Genomic DNA, 25,055 nt, shown 5'->3' on the forward strand with positions numbered 1-25,055 from the left:
ACAGGGTTTCCTACTGAGTAGCGTGGGGGCAGTGGAATTATTGTTCCATATAAGGATCTAATAACATAAAGCTCTGATTTTAAACTTAATGGCCAACTACAAAATGGTAGAATTTTTCTTGCTTTGTTTGATTTTCTGTCTTTGAACCAGAAAGGATCTCAGAAATTATCTACTCTGAATCTAAGGGTAAGACATGCCTGAAATTCAGAAATAGAACAGCGTCCAGATTTTTAAAGATATTTGAAAGTTCAGGCGCTCTAGATATTTAGACTAGGGAAGAAAATGTCAAGGAGAATCATGATCAATGTTTTGAAATACCTGATATCTTTTATATTAAAATATAATTCATTCGTGTAATAAATACGTAAGTAAAAGAACTGATGGAAATAGCAGGAGAGGAGCTAAATGATCACCAGTTAAGACTGGTTTATAGAGAATTCTTACAAATTCTTAAAAATCTGCTTGAAATATACTTAAGGATAATAAAAAATTTCAGTGTTATCATTACCTGTAGAAATTCAGATTTTTTCAATGAGATGTTAAATGATTTTAGCTTAAAACAAATCTTGATTATTTTCCATGTAAGTCCTAAAAGAAAAACTTTAGTGTAATAAAACCTAGACTATTTCCCTGAAATTTATAGGGGGGAAAAAAAGCAAAAGTCTACAACTAATCATATTTAACCATAATCCACAATTTGCATTGATAAATATATATTGTATTTTATTACCAAGAGATGGCTATAGTTCCATAAAAAAAAAAAAGTCAAACTTAGCAAAAGGAATATTGTTTGTTCTCTGAGAACATATATCATTTTGAACTTTCCCTCTGGTTTCCTGGCAACCTCCAATTTTAAATTCCATCAACAGGCGTAGCCTACATAACCTAACACTCAGACGGCAGTATATGTGTTTTTCTGTTTGCTTTGGCAGAACTCTCATCTCTCTTAACAGGACTTGGGTAATGTGAAAATCAATCAAATTATAGTTGGTTATGAAAGACTGCAGTCCTAGGTTATTCACGGTTTTGTGCTCCATGTCCTAAGGAACAAAAATTCCACAGATTTTTATGCCTCTCAGGGTGGACAAAGGAAGGAAGAGGATTTATATATTGATCTTGGTAGTTTTCCCAGGTGTTTATTTTACTTAAAAAGAAGATCATAGCTACTTTAGATTTTCTAAGGAAATCCAAGCATTCTCGGGGCAATGTTTGGGGTTTATCCCTATAATACCCCTATATCATTTGGTTTCAGTGCATTTGCAAATCCTTCTTTTAGGCTGTTTTCCAACCATTAGTATGGCAACCAGTGGTTTGCACATATTCCCATGGGTATACACAGATTTATTTGGGATTCTCAAAGGAGTAATTATATTAAATCTCTTTTATTCAAGTACAAAAAAGCATATTAAAATGCAAGTGAGAGTGATGTCACAGAGATAGCCTTGAAGCTCTTCTAGTTTTTATGCAGCAAATCATTCTCCAGCGTCTGTGCTTTCACTGTTATTGCTAACAAATTGCAATACACTTAACATTTGATTGCACCATCCAGATGTCTTCACTGAGGTGGAGAGCCACTCTTTTAAACTGAAATGGAGTTTGACCTGCCCATCCACAATTTACCAATTTTAAACTATACACCCTTTGTTTTTAAATATTTCTCAAAATCAGTCAACCTGCTTTACTCTTTAGAAGTGTGTGTTATTTTAATGAATTCACCCACTCAAGTCTGTTGACATATTGAAGCTGATGTGTCCATTCATTTCTATACTCATAGTTTGTGTTTGTAATTTTTTTTAAAACTGATTGTAAATCTCACAGCTTATCGCAAGCAGCCTACAGCCTCATCATGACTTATTTAGCTTTATAGTGACAGTAACTGGTTCATTTCCCAGCACACTGTTGTTGAATTAATTCAGAAGGGTTCTTATGATACTAGTGTGAAAGAGTGTCCCAACTGTCCACTTTTAAAAATAAAGACTTTATGTTCTTGAATAATATGGGTGGTTGATAGGTTATGACTTGAGATGCCCAGGGAATTTTCTTTGGAGATGTGAAAAAAAGGAAAAGGAGTTTTTATACTGGCATCAGGAGAAGATAGGGAAAATCAATGCAATAGGGAGTCATGACAGGGCGTCTCTCTCAACCACTTGAAATAGAGTCTTGATTATCCACAGAAAGGGTTAGAGCTTTAAGCTGAATAAAATGTTTTCATGAAAGATTCTGTGAAGTTTTAAGTACAAGCAACATGCTTTGGAGAATAAAGAAGTGCAGCTGAAAGGGGGGAATGCAAGGGATATTCCTCCTACTGACTCCTCATTAGCATTCTGAGGTCAAGAGGTTTTCTTCCAATCCAAGAGTTTCTCTACATCCTGTAGTTTGTTTATAAATTTTAGCAATAATCTTAATGTTTCTCATTTTTTTTTCAGTTTTACAGTGTGTATATTGAGTGTTCTCTTTAAACACTGGGTAAATTGGCACTCTCATATTTTCTCCCACTTTTTTCCACACCATCTCTTAATTTTGGTTGTCATGTTATTAATTTAAATTTTTCTATGGATCTCTTTGAATCATGAAATAGTGCATTTAGATATCTACTGTTTGATTTGTCTGTTTTAATAGAAAAGATTAGAAATTTAGCCTAATTATATTTCTTTCCATCATTATCCACCCTTATGAATTTGTTAAATATGTTGCTGTTTCCACATTTTCAAAGTTTTAAACACTTAAATTCTGATCTAAAATTATAACGCCTGCCTTTGCTTAATGGTAGATCTGAGTAGACTAATTATTTATATGCAACCCTTTCCCACAATGTCTCCCACTGACGGGTCAGAGCTGAGGGCTGTCTTCCCCCCCAAGTTTGTCATTTTAATAAAGGAGTAGTGGGTCCATCAGAGGTATGCCCTACTTTTTAAGGGCTATGCTCTATCAGTTGGGGTGATTTTAGCTGCAAGTAAGAGAGCTTAAACCATCAGAACGTGCACTGCCTTACCTAATGAAGAATCAGCAGAGAGGTACTTACAGGGTGTTTATGAAGTGGAACAGAGACAATGGCTCAGATCCTCTGCATCTTTTTTGACTGCCAAATTCTGGATGCTTGCTTTACCCTCAGCCCGGGGGCCTTCATGATTCCAAGACAGTTGTTGTATTGCCAAGAGTTATGTGCAGAAAATAATATTCAGAGACAGTAAATGGGCTCACCTATACATGTTCTTTTTTAAGGTGAACAAACTACTCCGGGAAGCACACTGTTATATTCATTTTCTAGAACTCTTGTCACTTCTCAATCTCAAACCAGCCACTGATAAAGCCAAATTATGGTGATGGACCAGGATTAATCATAAGTAACCTCTGAAGTTCATGCTCACACAATATTTACACAAAACCCAAGGTGTGTTGGCAAGGAGTAAGCAGGGGTAGAGGCATGCATTGGGAGTGAGTGAGTGGCAGAAATGACTGCTGCGTATACAACGAATGATGTAGCTGGGGCCCTGCCAGAACTCTCCAAAGCAGCTGTCTGTCCTTTGGTGTTGCCTTGCTGGATTTGGCAGCCATTCTTAAATATTAAGGTAAGTGACTGTAACCATCTCCCAGCTTCATTGACGATGTGGTCTCTTTTTATTTATTTTTTGTCCTCTGTTCATTTTGGTGAGTTCCAGAAACAGCAGTTAAAGAAACAACTTTATTCTGCTACATGTCAAACTGGAGATCAGTGGAATGGATATTGAGACAATTAACTGTAAAAGCAGTAGAGAGGGCCTTCAGCAATGCAGCAGAAGGGAGGACATGAATAGACTTGTCTTGGAAAATCAGGAATGCTTCCTTCATAGAAGATTGACCGAATTTCTCTCCTTTGAATCTGTTAGGGACAAATGTTTCACTACACTTAGAAGAAAAAGAAGTGGGTCAAATGATTTCATACACTTTTTTCTTTCCAAATGCACAATACTCAGAAAACCTAAATATTCCCTATATTGTTTTCTTTCAGTTTTTTCCAGAAAGTAGAAATCATAGTCCAAGCAGTCTCCAGGACCCAGACCATGAATAGCTTGTTTGGCAATGGCAGGGGACAAAGAGGGATTTGGTCCACAGCCCATAGCTGGTCTTCTGTAGGGACAGTCAGGTGAGTGTTTTAGCCAAAGGACAAATTTGTCATTTTTGTGACCTTTTCTGGAGCAGAGACTAAAGAAAGGCTGATGATGAAATCTTCTCACAGCCTTTCTGAGGACTGGTCCCATTAAACTTCACTCAGGGAAATCCCATTAGACCTTAAACAAAGGAACAAGTCCCTCCCTAAATAGATTAGGGGATGTATATCAAGCAAGCAGGCTTTCCAAACAAAGGAGCTCCAAGCAGGGGTATCTCTTTTCCCTTGATGCAGAGCAGGTATTTTAAAGGAAAGGATGCAGAGACCCTTTGCCAACTTACTTCAGAGCAATGGTTATAGTCTCAATATACTGTTTTCCTGCAATAAGGATAAATCACTACATGACGAAAAGTCATAAGTAAAGAAATATTTCCTCACATCTCCTACAGAAACATATGGAGAGGGCTCTGGGCTACTACAGCAGTAAAGACTCGGGGTGGGGATGGGGGCCATCATTTGGACACTGCTTTTATAACTTCATTAGCACTCTCAAGTTTATGAGGCTCGGGCAGTACATACATGCTTAAGCAATGCTAAAGCCATAGCCCTCAAAATAGATTAATTGCCACTACTTCTCAACAGGCATCCACCAGGACAAGCTTTAGTCAGAATGCACAGAACCCATTCCTGAGAGTGAGGCAGCAGCTGTGGAGAGGGAGAGGGACCCGAAGAACCCGGGACGCGAAGAACCTCTGGGTAGGCGGTGACCTTTGCCCTCAGGCTAACCCTCTCCTTGGCACCATCAGCAGAGACCCAGAAGCAGCCAGCACTTGACTGCTGTGGTGTAGGTGGACCCGCTGATGAATCTGATCAAGAAGTAGAATCAGAAGGAATCTCAGAACTGCTCTGATATTGTGATTGTGATCCTGGAGGAAAACATAAAAACTAACCAAATGGGAAATCTCAGAAAATATAAAACAACTTTTCTCTGTGGCACATGGTTAGGGAATTGGATATATTAGTTAATTAAATTATCTGGTAGTGCCACAAATATGGGCTATGGATAATCACTTTTAAAGGAACTGAATTTAATGTTAACATTATGAAAACATACTAAATTTTCTTTTATTCCATTTTCAGAGGTGCTTTTGATCTTGGGTTTTTTTCTTTGTTCAATAATTGCTATCTCCTATTCTTATAGGAGAAAAATACAGCTTTTTGAATGTTTTAGGGGCACTTTCTATATTAGATAGGGCTTTAAAAAAGGAAGGGGGTCCATTAACTACTGTGATTTATTTATTTTATGCGTCCTCTATCATTCCAGTCCCTAAAGACTAATCAACAGAAACTACCTGATTTTAGCATCTGCCAACATACTTTTTATAGATATTTTGAGGAACTGAGACTATTGCGCTTAAATTGAATCAAAACTCATATTTTATCCCTCTAAGAAGGAGAAGAAGTGTGGTTTAAAATTTTTGAATTATCTAGATCATATTCTTATATTTCCCTACAGAGCTATATGTAAAAACAAACCTAAAGCAATGGCATAACAAGTTTAAGGGTTCAGGAAAGTAAAATATAAGATTTACCTGTTTCTATGGTACTTGTCTCCATGGCACCTGATTAAAAGGACATGTGGGTGACCCAGCAGGTTTTTTACCTCTAATTTATGTCAGTGGTGCTAATTATGCTTTATAGAATTTAAATCAAACTTCTTGTTTGAATCTTACATTTTAAAACACTTATTTCTTCATACTCTTCTTGGGAAACAGACATTATTCCATCCATAACATGTGGTCATTTCTATACCACCAATTTTAATGCCCCATCTCATTTCTTCGCCACATCAGCCTCACACAGTCCATTAGTGATGGAAGACAGCATATAAGAACGATAGATACCCATCCCTTTAAACAACAGTACCCATTAAAGGAACTTTAATATCATTGGTTGCTTTAATTTTCTTACAATTTATCTAACATATAACTCACATGGCATATGATCATTTCTGAAAGTTAAACTACTGTATTCCATAACACTGATAATTATACAAACATGCTTATCTAGTGCCTTACCCTTCTAAGGTGTGTCCTATGCATGAGGCACATTGTAAACCCTTTACTTGAGTTAATTCAATTTATCCTCACTACCAGCCTCATTTTGAAGATGAGGAAACTGGTATACAGAAATGTAAACCAGCCAAAGGCTAATGAGTGCTGGAGCCGGGATTTACAGCCCACCTGGCTCCGCAGCAGTGCTGGGAATTACAGTGCCAGCCTGACCCTCACAGCATTTCTCATGTGCCTGTCACTAACGTGTGGAGATAGGAGATAAATGTGAAAAATCCCCTAAAATACATTCTTGTTCCATTGTATTTGTCTTCTAGGATACATATAAATATTAAAATCTGTAGAAAGTAAAATGTGAGAGGGGTAAAGGAGAGTGGAGCTTTTTACCAGTGATGAGTAGGACAAGATCAAGAATGAGAATCTGAACTGGTATTTAAGCAAAGAGAAGGTTAAAAAAAACATTCAAATACATAAATAAGCACATCATTCTCTCTCTTCCCACAGTGCACACGTGACACTGTCAGGTGAGCTTTGGGACTGAGCTTTTGCTTGGTTTTCCTTGTTTCGAGTTGTAGTCCTCCTGGTGCTTCATACGACTGGCTTCGATGGCCCCGGTGCAGTCACCCAGATGTTGGCTTCTCAACATGTGGTCTGTGGATCAGCACCCACCCCGGAGAAATGCAGAAGCTCAGGCCCCACCCATCACACTGATTTGGAATCTGCAATTCTAACAAGATCTTCAGTGTCCTTGTGCATAGTAAAGTTTGAGAAGCAGCGGTCCATAAAGCCATGAAGAAGTCTTTCCCTGATGGTAGTCTTCTTTTTACATTTCTGGAACTAAGCAGATGGAGGAAGGGCAAAGCCTGTGATCGCTGTGGGGGAGGGGAGGTGGCGGAAGGCAGGGAAGATGCTTGGGGGAGGGGAAATGGCAGTGCTCCGGTTTTGCCACCCTCATTTCAACCCCCAGTCACCACCCATGCACACAGTCTACCCACAGTGTGGCTACATAACTACGAAGAACAACAAAGTCCATAAAGTCTGTATCCAGGACAGTGTGATAGGGGAGGTTACATCTCAGAACAGGAGCCCACAAGACAGTATTAGCAAAAGGAGGCTTTTCTGTACCCGAGTAACCTGTAGTAAGGAATTTGTGGACTAAATAATGAGGCCGCATATTCCAAAGACTACAAAATGGGAAAATGGAATGGGGTTGAAATTTATTGTCTACTATGTACATTCTCTATGAAATATAGCTAAACCCTCACACTTACTTGATGAGGTACTGATCACCACTTAAAAGATTAGCAAACTGAGGCACAGAGAGGTACCTAAAATTGCCTTCAATCACACAATAAGTTGAGGCTGCAGGGTTCCAACTTTGGTTCTCTGACTACTAATCAGTGCTCAAACTATGACTCAAAGTCGGATGTGTAAAACAAAGGAGGCAGGCAACACGTCTCATAAACCTGAGTCCTTGTGCCTTATCTTTCCCTATCTGCTTTGCTTTAACCTGATAAGAATTGTTTTGAGGTACCCTTCTGGTGAATTATTTACCATAGATCCTCTACTTAAATGAAAACCACAGAGGATGTGAGGTTCCTGCCAGTTTACAGTTTAACTGAGCAGAAAAGTTAACCCACATGGGAAAAACAAAGATGTATTAATTAGGCTTAGATGGTGTTGTTGGCTGTCAGCACAAAGGAATTCAGAGAGATCAACTGAGCCATTGTAATCACCTGAGAAATCTTCGAAATGTTGTAGATCTAGAAAGATTCCTCCCTCAGGTGGAAGTGTCATTGAGTTTACATTGACTTAATATGATTCTAGACCTTTGGTCCCATGTTCTAGAGAGAAAATTAGGCTTGTTTCTTTCATTTGTGCTTCCAACTAAGATTGCAATTAGACAGGGTTCCATGGCTAAAATAATTAAAATAATCATTTTAATCGTATTTTTAGTAAAGTTGATCTGGTACGGTAAGGTAAGGACAGAGGGGAAGGTGGCCCTTGGGGCAGGCGCAGAGAGAGCAGGGTGCTGAGAGGAGAGTGAGAGGGTGCCACAGGGAAATGGATGCCTTTCAAAATATTGCCTAGCTGGCCATGAGCAATATAAACCACGTGGGCCAATCTGTCACCAAGATTGAAAAGTCAAAATTACACACTATGCTCAGTGAAATGTTCAGTGAAAAAATTGTTTGAGCAAGGGTGTTCAATCCTTGGTTGAATTCAAACTGCGTCCTGCCAACTTGACTTCCTCAGCCACCAAATCCTTGGTGGTGTTGGCCTCACAGTGAGCATGTTTGAGATGTCACTGGAGCAATTCCCTCTACAGAGCCCAGAGGACAGTGAACTCGTCTCCTTTCCTATAGATGTCACATGGCCTGGACTCAAGATTTTGTACCTAGACGACTTCCTAAGGTAGTTAGGCTTATTAGACAAGTCTGGGGACCATTAGAGTCTGGGACTTCCAAAGCATCACTCCTGGAAAGGGAAGAAGCATAAATGATGGGTCTTAAAAGAACAGCTACTGGGGATCACCAGTAGGAGATCACCACTGGGGATTCAATGCTGGTCCTCAATCTGGGATGTGGAGCAGGTTCTCTATTTGTGCAACAAATCTTGATCCTGTACCTACTACACACAAGGCACTCAAAGAATATCTCCTAAAGAGGACTGTTGTGAAGACTAAGTTGGAGAATATTTGTAAACTGTTTAGCCCAGTATCTGAAACATAGAAATTGTTCAGTAAATGGGGTAGCTACTACGTTAACAAAAATAATCAAAGGTACACTTCCACATCTTTGTTAAAAGCACAATCCATTTTTAAATTGAAATAATTGTAGAATACCTGCATGTAGCCTGCAAAACTCCAATTTCTAAAAGTAAAGTACAGGTCAAATCCCCTTTCCCAGATCTGCAAGAGCCTATTTAAATTTTCCCATACACTGGAATTTTGTTGAATTAAATATTGTTCCAATAATAATAATAATATCATGTTTTTATGGAGCTTTAAAAAAACATTTTTCACATTCATTAACTCTAAATGAAATATTGCCAGTAGGCTTGGAAATCAACTTATTTTATAAAGATTTTGGTATGTAAAATTTGCTTTAAAGGAATTTGGCTTGGATCAGCAACTGAAGTAAAACAATTAAAATGTCCAATTTGGGGGAATTCTTGGTAGCTTTCCAACATGCCATTAGTTTTTATAATCAAGCTGTTATATGATTTTTTTTCATTATTCATGAGCAAATAGACTCCAATACACTCAATTTGAAGCAATTATTATCTGTGGCACAATATAATCAAAAGGCTACTGCTATTTGTTGAAGGATTCATTGTTTGCCAAGATTATTAATAAAGTTATACCAGGAGCACATACAGGGCTGCCTGGCACGCAGCGGCTGGCTCTGGCAATGGGAAAATAAATCAGGATGCTTGACGCTTGAATTCTTCAATATTTCTGCCTGTACGTATATTAGAGAACATTTCACATTAAATAGCACTAATTGCTTTAATTGACTTATGGCTAAGAAGCCCACTGTACTGTTGTTGTAGTTAAAATATTGGATTTATTGGGGGAACTTCGATTCTTATTTATTCAGCGTTTCAGGTGTAAGAGTAAGACAGTTGCGCGTATGCGACCCCCACCTTGCGTGCTGTGGAATAGTGGGGTGTAGAGGGAGTAAGATGCTCTTCTTCTCAGCCCGAGATGATAACTATTCATAGAACCACAAAAAGTAAACAATTCCCTTTAGAGGAAGGAATATCAACCTGGCTTGACTGCCTCCCACACCAATCCAGGGGCAAGCAAGAGCTCACACTTGCTTCCCTGACAACAGTATTTACAATCGGCAGAACCCAGCTTTGCTTTCAGTGGCTAAAAGCACATTTACTAACATCTGCAAAAATAAAACCACCTTCCTATTCTATCATGACCCAAACACATAAATCTTGAGTCTCTCTTCATTGCCATTGAAACTTTAGCTTTGTTTTGGGTGTCATCCGAAAGGACAGCCTGATGGCTGGGTGAAAACCTGCCCTGGTGTGGTTCTGCACAGCCAAGAGAGGGCTGCCCCCACCTTCTCCCATTCGTTCCTCTACCATCTGCAGACCGGAAGTTCCGGAGAAAGGGTTTCATCCTCTGTTGAAATGAAAATGCCCGACCCCCACCCCCATGCACACAAAGAGCCCATGTAAACTTTCAGACATTTACATCCTAATTTACTTGAGTTTAAGATGTTAAGAAGGAACATAAAATGCTCTAAAGGTGCCTTCAACAGAAGGGGTAGCAGATAGTTCTAAATAAGGAAGAGGTCAAGATGGGGTCACCCCCAAAAACATCCTGCTCCACTGTTTTTAGCACTGAAGGTTTGCTTTATTTACTGATTAGTCTAATTAAAAACAACAACAAAAACAATTGCTTATTATGACTAATGCATTGAAGGAATAATTTTACTTGTTTAGCAGTGCGAGATTGTGTGTGATTCAGGAAGAGTAAAATCACTAGAATAACAACACTTACCATTTTTAGCTGGAAATAGAGTCAAAGTTTCAACCTATGAGGAACGAGTTATGTTTGATCAAATAGGGAAAGCTCACCATCTTGGGTACATTTGGCAAGTGGGCAAAATCCTGTGTCTGAAAATCATGACTGGGATATGTCAAATGTTAGCTATTCACTTGCAGAAGGAATCAACACCCCCTCAGTGTGCGAAGGGCCCGGGGCTTGTGCTCAGGAGAAGGGGAGATGGGTCTCAGCCTTAGTCCTGCCTCTGTGTGATCGTCTGGTGCTCTCTTCCAGGGAGGTCTTAGCCTTTTGCTTTTCATCCTTGCCTGGGAGAAGCCACTGTCACACAGGAGTATATAGGTGGAGATCACCTCTATTTGGAGGTTTATAAATGTGGGGAGAGGAAATGCAAGATGAAACCAGAAAACCCCCCTAGTGATAGAGCAGTTTGCTCTGTCTCTCCTCTTTCTGGTGTTCTTATTAAATCTGAAGTTTGTAATCACTTCCCACTCATGTTTTTGAGCAATTAAGAACATCTGCCAACACAAGAAAGAAAAAAATGAAAGTAAAGGAATCGATGACAGAGCAGGGAACTTGTTCGTGTGGTTTAAGCTGGAGATTTAGGAACATGTTCTTGATCATTCAAAGTATCAGTTACATTTTATGTTCAAGTAAAGTTTTAAAATATTAAAAATAAAACAGGTGGAAATACTATTTTCCTGCTCCAGATAAAAGGCTTCCTTGTTACAGTTTTCACTTCAGTCAGTTTTAAAAAAACACAAGATGACTACATTCTAAAGAAAACAATCTTTAAGGCATTCCCATTGCATTTCTACCTCTTTGAATACCACGGCTGGTGGAATATACTTATAAAATGTAAATGCATTCAGTTTTTCATTCATTCAACAAGTCTATTAAGCAGTCACTATCTACTGGGCATTGAAGTGGACTATAAAGAATTACAAGATATAAAGATGATTAAGGCCATTAGTCTTACCTCGGGGTAACTCATACGTTTACTGGGCATCTGTGGGGTGAATCTCAGAATTTCCAGAATCTTCTGCCTGACCTGAGTCCATTACATATCAATAGGTGTTTACCCCTGCAGCCTCTCCAGCAAGGGGTGGACAGATAATGGCCACTCTCTCCTCACCTCCAATGGAGTTCCTCCAGGAAGGGGCAGGTGAGAAGTAGCAAGCGCAGTGTGGGGGCAGAGTATGAACACAAGCTGAAGAAAGACAGGGCCGGGCCTAGCTAGTGAATTCGAGCAAGATGTGAGCAAGAAAAAAGGTTTCTCCCAACCTACCCTTTCCCTTGACTTATTTCAGTTTCACCTGTTTCGTGGGGGATTTGCCCCAGGCCGGCAACACCCTTCTCCCCGAAGCTACAGCATCCTATATAAGTTACAGTGCTTTGGGTAATAGGTACCATCTTTAATTTATTTAAAGAATTGGGAAGGGCATTGGACATATGACAGAAAAGCCGGACACAAAGTGAACTTCACGGTGGGCTGATCCAGTGGCCCAGCAGTGTCATCAAGACTCAAGTTCTTTCTGACTGTCCATTGTGCACACAGCCCGTGATAAATCCACCTCATCTTCTGTCTGGATCTCCTACTGCTCATAGAGGCCTACCAGTGCCATCCATGTTTACATGCATGGAAAAGAGAAATAGTCTCCTTTGGCTCTTAAAGTAATGAAATTCCTTGCCATAAAGGTTGAACAATCTTTTATGCATCTCACTGGCCCAAATTGGTTCAGACCTACAATATTCCTAAAGACTGTCCCTGGTAAAGACCTAGGTGTTTCCATTATTGGCTTAGCCTAGCAGGGTCTGCCCCTGCAGCAGGGGCCAGTCAGATTACCTTGAGGCATACTGGCTGTTTAGGGAAGGATTCTATTAGGCAGGAGGAAAGGAACAGGTTCTGGGCTATATCCTTTCTCCCATTAACTTATGTAACATTAAAAGCTATTTTAGTAATGTAGGACTTGACTGGCTGATGATAGGATTTTTGAAGGACACTGTTTCTCCCAGACCAGTGGTTCTCAGACTTGAGAACCTGGAGGACTTATTAACACACAGTCGGCTGGGGCCCACCCCACAGTTTTTGACTCAAGAGGTCTGAGGTGTGGTCTGAACGTTTGCATTTCTAACAAGTTTTGGTTATGCTGATATTGCCGACAACTTTGTCAAGACGATGCATCGAACAATAATTTGGCAACCTTTGATGTGCTGAGATCACCATGAGAGTTGGACACAATTTACTTTAGCTTTTGAAACCATTTTCTCTCCGTGAGGCAGTTTTTCATTTACTGTATTGTTCAAATGCCTAGTTAGCCTTGAAGACATCCTTCCCTCCATTGGACATGGCTTTGTCCCTCATGTAAAGAAACTCGAATATCTTCTGAAAACTATTGCTGCTATTACTCTACTAAAACAGTTTCTGAAATTATTTTTTAAAGCTGTTAATGCACATGTAAAATGTAAACCTGTTTTAAAGCCAAGCTTTAAGAAACTTATAATTCATGTTTCTGCAATTCTGAAAATATCTATTCTTGTGTAAATTGGGCTCTCCTATACTGACGAGAGGAAATGTATTACTGAAATATTGGAAAACTAAATTGCTTGGGAAATAGAAGATCATAATGTATTGACTGTCCACACCTTGAACACAGACTATTTTTTTTCACATCAAATAAAGCAATTTAAGGCATCTCTTTACTGCCCAGTTTGTATAATAGATCTTTGTTAAACTTAAGCAAAATGTTTGGTGATCCTTGTCACTGAAAAGTTGCTACATTTTCCAAAACAATTTGAATTGGCAGTTGAAACACTTAAAGAGGTAATTCTAAGGAGCCCATATAAATGAGTTGTCAGAGAAAAGGTGTGTGTTCTGTACCAGTACTGTTCTGCAGACTATATGTGTTATTTCATTAAAAAATATAAAAAGGGAATGTCACCAATTAATAAAAGCACTTCTCTTATGCGTTTATGCATTTGAACTTGTCTCTTGGTGACCTAGAAAAGGTCAACTCAAAACAAAGATTTGTTAAAATGTCTTTCCTCAGTTAAAAACCCATCTTAAGCTACATGTAAGAGAATGAAACTGGATTACTGTCTTACTCCATACATAAGAGTAAACTTGAAATGGATCAAAGACCTGAATGTAAGTCATGAAACCATAAAACTAGACATTAACATAGAAGTTAGAAGAAAACATAGGCAAAAGTCTCTTGAATATAAACGTGAGCAACTTTTCCTGAACGCATCTCCTCAGCAAGGGAAACAAAAGTAAAAATGAACACATGGGACTACATCAAGCTAAAAAGCTTCTGTACAACAAAGGACCCCATCAGCACAACAAAAAGGCATCCTACAGTATGGGAGAATATATTTGTAAATGACATATCTGACAAGGGGTTAACATCCAAGATATATAAAGAACTTACATGCCTCAACACCAAAAAACAAATAACACTATTAAAAAATGGGCAGAGGATATGAACAGACAATTCTCCAAAGAAGAAATTCAAATGTCCAACAGGCACATGAAAAGATGCTCCACATCGCTAATCATCAGGGAAATGGAAATTAAAACCACAATGAGGTATCACCTCACACCAGTTAGGATGGCCAACATCGAAAAGACTAGGAACAACAAATGCTGGCAAGGATGTGGAGAAAGAGGAACCCTCCTACACTGCTGGTGGGAATGTAAATTAGTTCAACCATTGTGGAAAGCAGTATGGAGGTTGCTCAAAAAACTAAAAATGGAAATAACATTTGACCTGGGAATTCCACTCCTATGAATTTACACAAAGAAAACAAGTTCTCAGATTTAAAAAGACATATGCACCCCTATGTTTATTGCTGCACTATTTACAGTTGCCAAGATATGGAAGCAACCTAAGTGTCCATCAGTAGATGAATGGATAAAGGGGAAGATGTGGTACATATACACAATGGAATACTACTCAGCCATAAGAAGTAAACAAATCCTACCATTTGCAACAACATGGATGGAGCTAGAGGGCATTACGCTCAGTAAAATAACCCAGGTGGACAAAGACAAGTACCAAATGATTTCCTTCATTTGTGGAGTATAACAAAGAAGCAAAACTGAAGCAACAAAACAGCCTTAGACCCACAGACTCCAGGAAGGGGCTTGTGGTTACCAAAGAGGAAGGGGTGGGGAGAGAGGGAGAAGGGTAGATTAAGGGGTATTATGATTAGTACACATGGTGTGGGGAGGTCACAAGGAAGACTGTGTAGCACAGAGAAGATAAGTAGTGACTCTGTGGCATCTTACTATACTGATGGACAGTGACTGCGATGGGATATGGGGGAGACTTGATAATATGGGTGAATGTAGTAACCACAATGTTTTCAATGTGAAACCTTCACAAGAGTGCATATCAATAATACCTTAATAAAAAAAATTTTTAAATCCCATCTCTAGTTTCTGATTGCTCACTGCATAGACTGGCGTCCTCAGTGGTGTCAAGGGCCCATGTGACGGCCGTCCTGGTAGAAAGCCTCACCTGGGACTGATGGCCGGGACCTCATGTGAACAACTACACTGATCTTCCTTCAGGATTTAGCAGAGCTGCGCTTCTCCCGCTGGGGGGTCTCTGCACCTGCCTTTCCCTCTGTTGGAAACACTGCCTCACACCCCCTACCTGGATAATCCTACTCACCCTTCAAATCTCTGCTCAGATCTCACTTTCTCAGGAAAGACTTGCTGAGCCATTAAGATGTGTGAAATGAATATGAACACAAACATTTAAAAGCCTATCATAGGCCAGGCGTGTGCAATATGATAGTTAATCCTTGTGAACTGCTCAGCAGTTAGGAGGAGCCACTCCTACACGTCAGGACTATAATTTGGTCAATATTGTATGAGGACAGCATTGCATGTGGGACCTCATGTACTTCTAGTAAACAAAGAAAAATGTTTTCAATTTCTGCAGAGCAAACAGGATTATCACACACTGTCTATCTTGCTTTTATATATGGTTTTGAATTATCTGGAAGGTATGTTTTATTTCCCCAAACATAAATGCTAACAGAAGAAGACATTAGTTCATTTATGTCTTGTTTCTGTGTGCTTGATTCCATATTAAACTTAATAAAATATAATACATGAACATGTTTTAATATAAAAGCGCAAAGTAAGTGTAAAGTGCTATTTTTGTGAATAAATACTTGATAAAGGACTTAAAGATGATGCTTAAAGAATATCTTGAGATATTGCTAAATGATGTGTGGCAGAAAATGTGAATTTTGACATATAGGTGACCATGCCTTATTAAGAAAGATAAACAATTTAAGACTCACAATTTAAATTACATGTAGTGAAAAATGCCTCCAAATGTGATTTAGAATTAAATCATTTTAAGAACAGGTTTTACAACATTCAGGAGAAGCCTGAATTTAAGACATCTCCTTTCTTCCCAGCTAGGACATGACATTCAATCACACCATTTTCACTGCCTTATATATGCTTCACATCCACAATTTAACTGAACCTTTGTCTATTAGAGTTTTCTACCCAGAGGAAATGTACAAGCTCAACATTATGACTTAGATTTAAAGGAATCCTAAATTATATATATTCTCAGGATTCGAAGTCATTCCTGGGTTCTATTTAAGCTCTTTGTCTTCTAGTGTATAACCACTAAGATGTGGTTGAAAAGAAAAATCATACAAAGCTAAAAGAAAAAATTGTAAAGATAAAATTCTACCATAGCTCTTTAGAAAATATTTGGGATATAGTAAATACTCAAAACAAGGCTAAAAATTAAAATATCCTTGTGAATGAAAAACTGATGATTTTCTGGAAGGATGTTTATGAACTATAATGCACTGTATTTTTTTCTGTAATCAAAGCAAGTGAAACTTGAATTATAAATCCATGTGAAGTTCCTAGAATTTTCCTTTTAAGACTTCCTTGTCTTTTGTTATTTCTTTTTTAGCTCGTTGTATTACCACTGCACAACATAAAATATTCCAGAAAATATTTTATTTTAAAGGGCTCCATTATAGTTAATGAAGATAAGTCTATATGGTGTAGTATTGTAATTAATTTTAAGGTGGATATTAATTAGATGTGTGAATGTGTGAATGATAATATTTATTTACATCCCTGGCTAAATGTACAAAGGAGTGTATATTAAGCACACAATTAGAAGCAATGATGCATTAAATTGGCCTCAAGAAATAGTATTAATTTTAATAGTGCAATGGAAGCTTCTTGGAAAATCCAAGATAAAATTTTTCTCAAAAGTTGCCTTCTTTCGAGACACCTTGTCTGCCTAAGCCACTTATTTACATAAAAGTTGATGGAAAAATAATTGACGATGGGGAAGGAAAGAGCATTTTCCACCACACATCATAAGGTTACCTAATGTTCTCATTAACCTATGGACTTTCTCCCAACTCCCTTTGATTAGCTCAGTGAGAACAGTACCTTGTAACTCCTTTTGCAAGCAGTCAGTGACCTTTCTAACCAGGGAGGGAATTCACCACAGCTGGAAATCTTCAGTTACTTCTTTTTTAAAGTGTTACTTTGCTTAAACTATAAAGAAACAACAGTCCTTCACCAGAGTTCTCTTATTTAGGATAAGCTCTCAGCAGACATGAACAATAGAGCCCCAGAACCAGCTGGAGAGAGTTCTTTCCCAGGTCAAGACCATTCTGATTAATATTCTGGGATTATTTTAAATTTGTGCTGGGAATTTGTTGGACTGTTTTTCAGTCATCTATTTAGATTAGAAGTATTTTACTGATCTAATGCTTCCTTATTGCACAGTATATATAAACTAGTAAGAATAATGACTATCCTTCATTGAATTCTAACCATGTGTGAGCACTGGGCTAGAGAATTACATGCATTGTCTAATCTAGTTCCTGTGCAAATGCTATGCATACATAGGTTTTATTTATATCTTCATTTTATAGGAGTAGAAGTGGGGTTTGGGGTTTGAATTACTTAAATACAACAGCTGGCAAGTGGCTGAACTGGGATTTGAACCAATGTCTGTCTATCCAGTGTGCTAATCAGTCATTGCCAAATACTTTGGGACAATTTTCACTATAATCTTCAAAAACTCTGGCTGAGTATATCGTAGTTCTTCTGTGAGTTTGCGTAATGAATATCTTGTTGAACCCCCAAAATAAATTTCATGTATATGCAGTACAAAAAGCAAGAAAACTTAAATACAAATATATTTGTTATACAGGACAGCAGAAATATATGATTTGGTAACTATTTTTCAGCACTGTAAATTTTGCAGACTCTGAGTCAAGTCAGTAATTTATACATTCTGTATAGATTGAAAAGAAAAATAGCAGTTAGTGAACTTCATAACAAGACTGAGTAAGATGGTTTCAGGCAGCTCAGAATTCTAAATAAATACTCTTTGCCTTATGTAAAAAATTCATGCAAGAAAAATAGCAAATTTTGAAATTCTGAAAATGTGAACTTTACTCATCTATACTTAAAACCTACACCTACTTGAACTGTAATTTTTTCAAAGACACTGGGAATTTCCTGTCACCTCAAGGCAATGAGGAAATCTCCACTGCCATTGAGTATGCAACTGTCGTCTGAATGTGTAAGATGTACAGCCTCACCCCGTCACTTCTTTCCTTACAACTTCTAGGCCTGTCATCTATGGGATTGATGGATTCGATCTTACTGTTCCCTCCAAACAATTTGTTGTATAGGAAAGAGACAAAGAAGGATATGAATGAAACATAATAGATGTGTATTCTGAAAGCAGAATAGAAAAAGAAAAGGTAAATTCTTATTCTGACTCTGGCAAGAACAGGAGCTCTGAGGTCAAAGTTTCCTTGTTTACACATGTAGTTGTATGACAAGGCTATTACAAATTGTCTTTTAGTTTCAGTCTCATACAGACAAATTTTATATCAAAAGATAAAATTTAAAGCTGAAAGAGAATTACCACATAATCCCATGGCCTAACTTTGTTTGTTCAGTAAATATTGTTAAGCACCTACAGCTAAACATTGCCATGGGATTGGAGGTGGGGAAGTGAGTAAAATAAGTAAAATCTTCTCTTGCCTTAATTTTCACATGAGATATAAAAATCATAACATATTCCCAAATCAATTTCTTGAGAGAAATGTGTTATTATAAATTTATAAATATAATGAGTGGTTAGCCACCTCCAAAATCAAATCTGAAAACTCATAGGACAAGGGGACCTCAGAGGTCATCAAGTCCATCCCTTGCGTCTAGACGTTATACAAGTAGACATAAATTATTGTCATGAGCCTTCTTGAAAGGTCTCGCTTTTCCTTTTGTCTCCTGAACTTGAAATGATTCTGTTTTAACTCTCTCATCTACCTCTAGTTGACTTGAAGAGGTGACTGCAGTATATACCCTACTTGGAAAACACATTTGAAAACAAGTTGAAGAAAGCCATCAGAAATGATTCAAGCAAACTGGAATTCCAAAGTAAGGGTGGGTGGTGGAAAGAGTTCAGGCTTGGCTATCAGACCTAGGACTGATCCCTTGTTTCTTAACTTACTTGAGCAGAGGTTCTCCAACTTTATAGCTGGGATCTAGTTAAAACTCATCTTTGGGTCCCACTGGCAGAGTCTCGGACTCAAAGTTTTGAGTGAGACCTGAGAATCGGCAGTTCTATCAAATTGGTGTGTGATGCCAGTGATGCTGAAGTTGAGGGGAGGGCACTTTGCAAACTTCTGCTATAGATCGTTAGGTGACTTGCTTCACTTAGCTGAGCTTCAGTTTCTTCATCTCAAAAAGAATGTCATTATCTTTACAGTCTTAACTACGAAGATAAATGCAATTAACATAATTTCTGACACAAAATATATGCTCTAAAATACTTTACTCCCGATCCTGCTTCGATTTACAACCCTGAAGTATTTAGGACTACCTAAATAATCCATATATTATTATTTACAGATGGAAAAAAACAGGTGGAAATAAATATGAAGTTGTTTTGTTTGTTTGCTTTTGTTCAATCACTGTGATTTGATTATTCCCTAGGTTTCTATTTTCCTGAAAAATAATCTTGATTGCTCTTTTTATTATGTTTTGTACCCCTCATCATAACATTGAATGCAAAACTCATATAAAAAGAAAATCCCTAATACAAGATCCATATATCTACTATTTACAAGCAAAATAGTATTTTTGAACTTGATGGTATGTTAGAGATCATCTGGTCAACCTGTTCATTTTATAGCTGGGAAAACTTGCCCAAAGTCACAAAGCCGTTTAGTGACGACACCCTAAGTCACTTAGGTCAAGCCAGCCCAGGGCTGTACCACAACCTCCAGAAAATGACTTAGTAACTTCTTCTTTTAAAAAAATAACCATTTAACAATATTTTTATTGGATAATCAATTGGCAGGAAGGAGAGGTGGCCTGACCTTCGTATACCTCTGTATACTTTGTATACTTCGTATACTTTAGGAGTATGAAGGAGCTGTATTTGGCTTCTATAGGGCCCTCCCATGGGGCAGGCATGGAAGGAAGGAGTTAGTGGTTCTAATCACCAGGGATGCTGGATTCTAATAGGGGGACTTATCTGTAGTAGGTCTGGAAAATACACCTGCTACCTAGAGGCTGACAAGAACATTTGAGGACCTGGGTGGGAAGCACCATTCACCCCCACTAGGACAAGGAGGGTGGGTCAGCCTCCTACCACAGGTGCTCAGGTTAAGGCTCCCCCGTTGGACTGCCACCATCATCTCACCTTCCAGGCTACTGTTTGGCCTTTTGTTGCCAAAGATTCTGTCTTCCCTCCTGCAGGAAATGGTGTTTTGTATGCACTGCCTGGGATGCCTGGGCTCCAGGAATGAGATGAGCACGTGAGGATAGCGGGGCCATCTCTACTGACTGAAACCCACAACCTCTTTTTAGCTTCAAGAGAGAAAGACTCTCGTTAAGGGTCTTTTTTATGAATAACAGTGGTCTGTACTGTGAATTTCTTTCCAAACATTTCTGTTTGAATCTGCCTTGGAAATAAAAATTACTCTAAGGGCTAAATATTTTTTAGGGATTCCCAGCAACACTCTTGCAGCAGATTTTCTTTTCTCACAGCACACTCTCTTTGCGGTGGAGTTATTTGATCTCTTCTCGTACTTGTGGTGATTGGTTACTATGGCGCAGAAAGGGAATGAGTGAGAGAGCTGGGAATCTCAGACGTCAGGAGGGGTGAAGATCCTCTAATGTTTCTACTTCCTCTTTTTGGGGGTCTATTGAAACTGTTTAATCTATTATTAAGCTATTTACCTATTATTAACTATTAATAATAGATAAAACTCTTGAATCTATTACTAAAGACATCCAAGAATGGATTGAGTTTCAGGCTGAAAATATTGACCCCTATTTCCATCAAGGGAAAAAAGCAGAAGGACTATTATGAACTGAATATTTACAACCCCCCCAAAATTTACATGTTGAAATCCTAACCCCCAATGTGATATTTGTAGATGAGGCCTTTAGGAAATAATTTGTGTTAGAGATTTAAAATTTCTATCTGAAACCTTAAGAATTTGACAGTATTCTATTCATAATAATAAAGGTGAACTAACATGGCTTTTACTAGCACATTTCTGCAATTTTTATGACCCTTGATTTCTCACTTTGCCCTTTCCAACAGGCTGAATTTCTTGGGTGCTCTTTTTAATACCTCACAATGATCATTTAGTAGCTTTTAGTCATTTATTATGTGCCTAGTGTTTCATCAAAAATGTGTATTTTATTTTGAAAATGAAATACTGAAAAGCAACATTCAGGCTCAATAGATGATGGACAACTCAGGTTCATATCAACACAAAAGTGCTGAAGGAAAAGAAAAGGTCAGAAGAAAGAGGTGGAGGAAGGAAGGAGAGAAAGGATGAAGAAAACAAAACTGCTATTTAGAGTGTTCAGCGTATGCCGGCTGCTTTCATTCAGGTGTTACATTTATTTCTCAAGGACCGCAGGAGGCTGTTTTCTTTTTCCAAAGAGGGAAAGAGAGGCCAAGAGAATTTCTTGTAGCCCTTCAATTTGACTGGGCCCAGATCACAGCTCTAACGTAGCCAGTTATTAATATGAAAAAACAACAACAGTGATGGGGTCCAGTTCTGGTGGTATTGACGAATTTCCATTTAAAGTGTGTGTCACCCCTGTCAAGTAATTCCAGTGGGTTGGAAAAAAACTGTAGTTGCTTCCCTGTCCATTCATGAGAGACTGGGACTGGGGGCTCCACAGTTTTCATGCCTCACTTTTCAAAGCAAATGGGTTCATAGTAAGAGAACTGTAGGCTAACGGATCTTGTTTCCAAATCTCATCTGTCACCTGTCTCCAGAGAGAAGATGAAGTCCCACCTTATTGGGGGATGGTGAAATAGACTTTTTAAATTAGGAGAAATTGTATGATCTGTCATTAAATGCAATTTCTTTTTAAGAATTCTCTCATTGGTAATTATTCTTATTATGTAGGTGGACAGTCTCTTCATATAGATAAAGACCTTTGCAGCTGCTCTCATCATAGGCCTCATGTTTAATATGCACTTTGTAATTAGCATGGATGTAAAGCCCCACATTTGCAGTCAGCCTCCCTTTCTGTCAGATCGGTTTTTAATCTGGGCTGTGTTCAGCTGCGAAGGCCTGATAAGCATTTCTGAAATCTCTGTACATGACAAACAGCACTTTAATCTCGTCTTTCAATTTCCAGTGCACTCATTACACAAATTCAGCTCAAAGAACCTTGATGCATGAAAATTAGCCTTCCTGGATGTGGTACAATTTCTTTTAACCTTTTCTAAAATACTCTGATCCTCCAGGCCATTTGTCCCAGGAAAATGTAGGCAGTGGTTTACTTGTAAAATGGAGGAAATTTATCCCCAAGGTCTATGGATGCTAAAGTTGAGCTAAACACTAGCTATTTGTTTTAATTGAGGATGAGGGAAATGATTTCTTCAATTTTAACCTAATTTTCAGAGAATAAACATCATTACATAGAGATAAATTATATTTCGATGTAGTACTTTCATATACAGAACCCTCGATTAGCCCAGCTGTCTGACAGAGCTTGCTCACTTAAACCTCAAGCCAATTAGTACCAATTTTCAATCAGTTATGTAAGTATTAACCTGTTCCTCTCTGTATGTAATCTGTCTGTGAGTTGGCTTGGAAGAGACGAAATTCTTAAAGTGTCAAATTGCTTTCCTTATACGGGTTTAGGTCTTTATTTGCATTACACTCTAAGCTCTGATTTCAAGCTTTCAAAGATAAAAAAAAATAAGTGTCAAATAGCTGCTGTGCCTTCCTAGTCTCTAGAGCTGGCAGCAGGTTGGGGAGGGACGCAGAGTACTCTGAAAGATTCGCAAAGTGTAACAACTGAGCCCATCTTACAGGGAAGTGAAAATCAGTCATATCTGTCATTTGGCCCCACAGAACATTCCTTGAATGCAACTTAAGGAAAGTTGAGGGCAAAAGACTCCCAATGTATGTAACATTGTTTGGGTTATTAAAAGTAATTCAAACTTCTGAAATTCTCCTGTAAAAAAGACAGATTACTATATGCACATAAATTAATGTAAACTATAAATACCTTTGGTAAGAGAGTCTTCAAGAATGACTGAAGAGTTTTCTCTAAGTTTACAGAGGACTATTTCCACCCCCAGGTCCGCCAAACCCAAAAGCCCTGGGCTGAGCTCAGCTCTCCTGGCTTGGGTTTGGAGATTCACTTCCCCAAACCTCAGGCATAACCTCCTCAGCTATCCATAGGCCGACTGAGAAAGATGGGAGAGCTTTGGGGAAGTAGCCTCGGTTTGTATTTAGGCAAAGGATTAAGCAAATCAAATGCAAGGTGCCTCATAAAGACCAAAGAATAATGTTTACAGTGATTTTTTCTAGACCTCTTTGTAGTATCTACCCACAGGCTTTGCTGAATGCATAGTGCAGAGGGCAGTTTATTTATTAGGAAGATTATTGGTTCTCCTGAAGACAACAGAGGGACTTAAGAACGAAAAATGGACCAACTGTGTATATTTTTTTTTATTTCCAGAAATGCAGGGTTTGAGGCATCACTGTTCAATCAGTGCAGATAAACTCAGGATTTTCACTTTGCTGATGTGGGACTCTGAGCCTGGGACAACAGCGAGGGGCAGAAGGGACTTTGGAGAAGTCTGGTTTGATAAGACCACTGTAATTTTCTGCTTTCCAACCTTGTTGGGCTTTGTTCTCTTAGAAAACTGTCTTGAGTACTCTCCCTTTAGGCAAGTTGCAAGAGAGGTTTCCAGGGGGGTTGCTAAGTGAACAATTGTATTTAAATTACAATATCTGTCACATTTTTCTAGCCTTGTAGGCAGAATGCTAAGCAGGGAAGGGGAGTGCATATCATTTCTGTAATGTCACTGGAGGCAAACAATAGAATTTTTCACACTGCAGAATTTACTATTTGTAATTGTAAAATTCTCTTTTAGAAATTATAATGCTGGAAGCAACTGTAAAACAAAAGATCTGAGCTGCCTCCTAGAGTAAATTACACTTCTCAGGGCTCTCTATGCTAAAACCTGAAAAGAACATAAATTCCTCGCTGTTTCTCACCAAAAAACTTCCAATGATGTGGCTTTGACATCATGTCTACTGTGTGGACATGTTGGGACACTTGGGTTTATCCCACAGAGCAGACCAGGGCCGTCTGCTCCAGGCTGCCATGCTAACACATGTGGTCCACCCATAAGGATTCCAAAGTGACCCAGAGGTCACTTAAGTGAGCCCTCTAGACTGCGACAGTCTGTGGGTATGTGATTCACAGGCTCTGCCCTCAGGCACTGGATGCCAGTCCTAGGTGGTTAACAAACTTGGTTAGAGTGTCACTTGTTTCATTGTTATATTCATTTATTCATTTGAGAAACATTACTGAGTGTTTTATGTATTAAGACTTGTGCCTGAGAGAGTGGAGTGGCAGGTGAGGAGGGACTGGGGGCTTATTTGTCACCTTCCTCCTCCCAGGAAGAAGATCCACTCAAGACTCAAATAGTCAAAGACGCATTTGGTGGCAATTTCTGTAGGAAGACTACATCTCTCTACCCCAGAACACCCTCTTGTCTTAGAGACTTTGGGTCACTGTGCTCTGTTTATTGTATTAGTTGTTGCTTTCATCTGCTAGGAAGAGGGTAATGAGTATTTTTCTAAGAAATCTAGAGGCATTCTCTCAGGCCTACTAGACTATTTTAATTTATTAATTCAACAATGTTGTACTGAACTCCAGAGATACAAAGACAAATATACCAGGATGCCTATCCCTCAAGGCCTAGGACTTTAGACAAAGAAATAGAAAAATAAACCTTTAATTATGATACAATCAAAATGTACATAGTAACACAGCATATCTCAA

The sequence above is a fragment of the Manis javanica genome, chromosome 7, assembly GCF_040802235.1.
Source record: "Manis javanica isolate MJ-LG chromosome 7, MJ_LKY, whole genome shotgun sequence".
In the NCBI taxonomy this organism is placed as follows: Eukaryota; Metazoa; Chordata; class Mammalia; order Pholidota; family Manidae; genus Manis; species Manis javanica.